The sequence below is a fragment of the Phacochoerus africanus genome, chromosome 15 (genome assembly GCF_016906955.1).
Source record: "Phacochoerus africanus isolate WHEZ1 chromosome 15, ROS_Pafr_v1, whole genome shotgun sequence".
Lineage (NCBI taxonomy): Eukaryota > Metazoa > Chordata > Mammalia > Artiodactyla > Suidae > Phacochoerus > Phacochoerus africanus.
Window position 1 is genome coordinate 105637695 of NC_062558.1, and position 6434 is coordinate 105644128.

A 6434-nucleotide genomic window follows, 5' to 3' on the forward strand; every position below is an offset into this window, starting at 1 on the left:
TTAAGGATCTGGCATTGCTGTGAGCTATAGTGTAGGTTACAGACACTGCTCGGATCTGATGTTGCTGAGGCATAGGCTAGCGGCTGTAGCTCAGGCTAGCGGCTGTAGCTCCAATTTGACCCCTAGCATGGGAACTTCCATGTTCTATGGTGTAGCCCTAAAAAGCCAAAAAAAAAAAAAAAAGTACCAATTTACATTCATTATCTTTTGAGGTAAAACAAATTCCTCCCAAGTTGAGTAGCTTAAAACAATCACCACTTCGTATCTCTCTTGTTTCTATGGGCCCAGTATTCAGGAGCAGTTTGGCTGCGCAATTCTGCTATGAGGTTTCTCATGAGGTTCAGTCAGATGTGGCTAGGACTGCAGTTATCTGAAGGCTCACCTGGAGCTGGAAGCTCTGTTTCCAAGGTGCTTTCTCTCGCCTGACTGGCAAGGTGGTGCCTCCCCCCAGAGCCAGGGATACCAGAGAGAGAGCCAGACAGAGGTCATATGCGTTTAACAACCTTGCTGGTGAAGTCACATGCCATTACTTCCGCTACATCCATTCATTACACAAAAATAAGTCCAGCCCACATCTAAGGGGAGGAGAACTAGCCTCCCCTCCTTTTTCAAAATGATTTTTATTTTTCCATTATAGTTGGTTTACAGTGTTCTGTCAATTTCTACTGTACAGCAAAGTCACACACACTTTTTCTTACATTATCCTCCATCATGTTCCATCATCAGTGATTAGATGTAGTTCCCTGTGCTATACAGCAGGACCTCATTGCTTATCCACTCCAAATGCAATAGTTTGCATCTATTAAGCCTATTTGAAGAGAGGAGTGCAGCCATATTTTATAAGCATCATAGTACCTCACAGGGTTGTTATGAAGATTAAATGAATTAATACAAGTAAGCACTTAAAACAGTCCCTGGCATATGGTAACTACTGCGTAAGTGTTTGATTGCTATTAATATTATTACTACTAGTATTGCTATTGTTATTATTCTCCCCTGCCCACCCTGCCAGTCTACCTGCTCCTCCCTGTCCCTTCTCCTCAAAGGGGGGAGCTGATCAGAGTTGGGGCTTCATGAGTTATTGGCTCCTCAACCCCCACCCCCACCCCCAGGAAGCATCAGCTTCTTTAGGACTCGTCACACCCTCTTTGTCTGCCTCAGGAAACCAAGCGTCCTCACACTAGGACTTCAACCCCTGACACCAGCCCCTCTTTGTACATCTCTGGCCTGCTACAAGGTCGACCCCAGCTCTTCTCTCTTCATTTCCTCAGGTGAGATTCCCACAGCTGTGAGCTTGAGCACTGTCCCCAGAAAAATGGGTGGCTTGGTGGGACACATTCTTGTCCAGTCAGTGACTCCAATGTGATAGGTATTGGGGGGGACCTTGAAGGTTGGAGCAGAGACCACCAACAAGCGGCAGGAAGAGCCAGTGAGAGGTGCCCTGGCAGTGCAAGCCTGCAAGCCAGGAAGTCATTCCCTGCTAGGGATGCCCACCTGAGGGGCGTGCATAGGGCCAAAACCCAGCCAGACCCTGCTCCCCGAGCTCAGAGCCTCTGCTGCATCCACCTCACCTTTTCCTGAGTGTCCGCTCAGAGTGGGCACTTTCTTCTAATTTGTATGAAGCATGGCATGTGCTGGCTGTGGCCGGGCCACCAGATCGCATGTAAAGATACCTGCCCTGGGCTCCTGGTGTGAGAATACTTTATAACCAGGTGCTGATGCCTTGTCCCACCCGGCTTAGATTTCTCGCCTTCCTCTTGCTTTTTAAGGCCACACCCTCGGCATATGGAAGTTCCCAGGCTAGGGGTTGAATTGGAGCTACAGTGGCTGGCCTATGCCACAGCCACAGCTACTTGGGATCCAAGCTGTGTTTCCCACCTGCACCCTGTGTTGAGGCCAGGGATCGAACCTGCATCCTCATGGATACTAGTCAGATTCTAGTCAGATTTGTTTCCACTGCGCCACAGTGGGAACTCCCTTGCCTTCCACTTTCTGCTGGGATTCCTTTTTTGGTGGGTAGGTGTGACACGCACAGCAGGGGGATTACAGGCCTAAGGCCCCTGCCCTTTCCCAGGAATGGCCTGGCTCTCACTTACTCCACCTCGCATGTGCCGGAACGCCACTCAGTGACTTGTCTGCTTCGGAACTCTTGGGGTTCCTTGAAGAAGGAGCATGAGGTGGCCCTCCCTTCACCCCACTGGCCCGGCTGAGGTGGTAACCCAGTTAGGAACACTCAAGGAAGTTGGGCCTGGGGTCTGGTGAGGATCCGCCTTGCTAAGATGGGAGGAGCAGAGGCAGGAAGGAGCTTAAACTCTTTACACCTGGAGATGCGCCCTTTGCCTTCCGCTCTGGGATAGATCCTAGCTGTGCAAGGAAACACTCTGATCTCTGCCAGGATTTACGCTCAAACCCGATAGACATAGATAGGTGAAGTAGGTGACAGGCTACTCACAGAGAGGCTTGGAGAGGAAACAGTGGGCTGGTAAGCATTTTCATACAAGCTTTATAACATTTTTCCAGAGGAGAACTGAGAAAACCACATACAGAAAAATCTGCTCCTCTTGTTTGGTTAAAAATATAAAATAAACAGGCAAAGATGTCATCCCTCAGTTTGGCCTTCTCTTCAGCTCAGAGACTGGACTGTCCATATTTATACTTGGTGGATCTTTGTCTCCACGTCTGTCATTTTATCTAAGAGTGGAAGGAGGCAAAGGAGCATGATACTAGCAGTAATTCATGACCACGAGCAGTGAATAAAATTCTCACACTGAGCGCTCAGTCTGTGGTTTCCTGCCATCTTGTCCCCAAGGAACGTGTGAGGTCAGCCCACCTTGGTGACTCTGTATCTGGCCCCAAAGGACCAAGGGGATTTTGCAGCCTTGGACACCCGGGGCCACAGCACAAAGTTGAGCCTCACTCGTGGGTTGGTTAAAGGGGTTACAGAGTTGGCAGTGATTCTCCTACCGGAACAATAATTACGTTTCTGGATTTTGCCACAAGGTGGGACTTCACAACAGAAATCAACAGTAAGCGGCAAGGTCTGCTGACGCCTCCAAAGGACATAGCTTCTAATATGGGATCTCGACAAGTCTTGGTTGTGGGGCTGACCTGTGCATTGCAGAATGTTCAGCAGCAGCCCTGGCTTCTCCCATACCCACTGGACACCAGTAGCAACCCCCCCACCCCCAGTGTAACAACCAAAAATGCCTCCAGACATTACTAAATGTTTCTGCGGCAGTGTGTGTGTGTGTGTGTGTGTGTGTGTGTGTAAAACCTCCCCCCTCCTCTAGTGGTTAAGAGCAGGGGCCCTGGAGGCAGACTGCTCAGATTCAAGTCCCAGTGCCTGCGCCTTGTGGGAGCACTAAGGGAGTTAAACAACACAAAGGTAGGCTGACCACATAATTTACCCTCCATTCCAGAGCAGTTTGAGTGTGGAAGAGGGTTCTAATAATAATCTCCTAACCTGAACTGTCTCAGCAAACAGGGATGTGTGGTCAGCCCTGAAGTCCACACACAGCGCTGAGTACAGAGCCTGGTCCAGTGTCCCCTGGATGACTGCTGTGCTAAGTGTGTTACTGGTAGGAACTGCATTTAATCCCCCCGCCCCCACCCCACCCAACTCCTCTGAGATTGGTAGGGTTATTATACCCTTTTGATATACAGGAAGACTGAAACACTTAAGGCTAAAATAACTTGGGAGTTCCCTGGTGGCCTAGTGGTTAGAATTCGGCCCTTTTCCGCTGTGGCTGGGGTTTAATACTGAGTGGGGGAACTGGGATCCCACATCAAGCCACTGCACGCCAGGGAAAACAAAACAAAACAAAAACCAGAAAACCAAATTGCCCAAGGTCACACAGTGAGTAGCACAGTCAGGATTCTGGTCCTGGCAGGCGAGTGTCTGGGCCCAGGTTCTTAGTCCTTGTGTCCCTGTGCGACTTGCGGGGGGGAGGGGGCGGTCCCAGGAAGCACAGTGCTGCTACTCCATGCCCATCAGACTCCACATGGACCACTAGCTCTGGGTCCGTCACAGTTTCAACATCAAACTCTTTGAAAAATCTGGGTTTTCAGGAATTACTGTGATTGAAAACAGATACATGAAGATCCGTGTGAAGCAGGACATGAACGTGGCAGCGTCCCAACCGAGTCCCAGTTTTGTAGAGTTCAACAGGGGCACCCATTCCATTAGGAAGTCATTGTTTGAGAAAGAAACGAAGATTTTATTTTTCATTTCATGTGTATGTTTTCCCAGATGGCCACCAAATTGTTAGGACATAAAGTTTATTAAGTCCTTTGGACCGAGATGCTTAATAAATGGAACTGTTAGGTGTTTCTTTTGGATGAGGGGTGCCCTAAAGGTGATGTGAAAGAGGAAAGTTTGGGAACCTCTGCACTCACTATTTTGCTGTTGGGAGGACTGCGGAGGGTAATGACAGAGAAGGGACCCTGTGCTTTTCTAGCTCAGGGACCCCACTCTGGTTGTCCACCCTGCGGAAACCTCTTCCTATTCCTCTGGCACACACACACAGAGCTCTCTTTTTCTTCATGCAAAAACCTGGCCACACTCAGTTGCCAAATGCCACTTGAGTTCCCTTTATTTCAATCTCTTGCCCTTTTTCACCTGTGTCAGGAAGCAAACTGCTTCCCCTTTGCTACCTGAATTTAGTCAAGGTTCAAGTTGACTATCTCCCACGGACATGCAATCTGCCCTTCAGGTCAGAGGTCACATTGTCAACTCAGACCCCAAAAGCCACAGTGATAAGCAAACACAAATGCACCCTGTTCCTGTGCCAGAGAACATCTCAGGCTGGTGTACTAAATTCTTAATAAATACACAGAGACTATTACAAGACAGATGGGTCTGGAAGTGTGGCAAAGGGGTATGGGTGGTGGGAAGGTGTCTGGCCAGGGAAGTGATCATTGGGTCTAGTGTTACAAGCATATGTTCATTCTGCCTACTTTACTGTAACAGAAACTAGACAGCTGGGATGTGGCAGAAACCTCTGGGGGATCTGGTTTTTGTCACTAACCAGGGCTGCTCTGGACAAGTCACTTTTTTTTTTTTTTTTTTTTTTGCTTTTCTTAGGGCTGCATATGGAAGTTCCCAGGGTAGGGGTCGAATCAGAGCTACAGCTGCTGGCCTATGCCACAGCAATGTGGGATCCAAGCTGCATCTGTGACCTCCGTCACAGGTCATGGCAACACCAGATCCTTAACCCACTGATGGAGGCCAGGGATCAAACCTGCATCCTCATGGATACTAGGTGGATTCGTTTCTGCTGAGCCGCGACAGGAAGTCCAGGACATGTCACTTCTTGCTATGCCTCAGTTTCATCTGTAAGGGGGAGTGAATTGTCCACTTTGTCTCAAATCAGGGCGCCCAAGGCACATTCATGATCTGTGTGTGCACCTGGAGTGTTTGATTTTCCCAGGGGCTAAGTCTATTCAAGATTTGGGGAGGCCTGCTCTTTACATGAAAGCATTTTAAAATCATTGCTCAGGGAGTTCCTGTCTTGGCGCAGTGGTTAATGAATCCGACTAGGAACCATGAGGTTGCGGGTTTGGTCCCTGCCCTTGCTCAGTGGGTTAACGATCCGGCGTTGCTGTGAGCTGTGGTGTAGGTTGCAGACGCAGCTGGGATCCCGAGTTGCTGTGGCTCTGGCGTAGGCCGGTGGCTATGGTTCCGATTAGACCCCTAGCCTGGGAATCTCCATATGCCACGGGAGTGGCCCAAGAAATGGCAAAGAGACAAAAAAAAGCAAAAACAAAACCAACCTCCCCCCCAAAAAAAACAACATTGCTCAGAACACAAAATTTACATGGATTTTAATTACAGTAATTAATAGTTGATGAGGTTTCAGGAACAATTACTGTGTGCCAAGAGTGAATCTCTATATGAGCCTCAGAGTTACCCACTGAGATATTATCTCCATTTATAGACGAATAAACTTGGGCAAAGAGAGATGAAATAATCTACCTAGTCACATGTTACAAAGCAATGATTCTTCTTCCCCCCTCCCCCACGCCCACTTCCCATCCCAGGAAAGATCTGGGCCCTTGCAGGGTGTTTTGGGATTTTCCCCTAGACCCAGGGGGTCTTCTCTGATGAAGTCTGAATAGTAGAAGCCAAAATGACCTCCTGGAGTTCCGTCGTGGCTCAGTGGTTAACGAATCGACTAGGAACCATGAGGTTGCGGTCTGATCTCTGCCCTTGCTCAGTGGGTAAGGATCCGGCGTTGCCATGAGTTGTGGTGTAGGTTGCAGGCGCTGCTCGGATCCCGCGTTGCTGTGGCTCTGGTGTAGGCCGGTGGCTACAGCTCTGATTCCACCCCTAGAGTGGGAACCTCCATATGCCGCGGAGCAGCCCAAGAAATGGCGATAAAAAAGACAAACAAGCAAACAACCAAAATGACCTCCAAAGTCTAACTGAGACACTC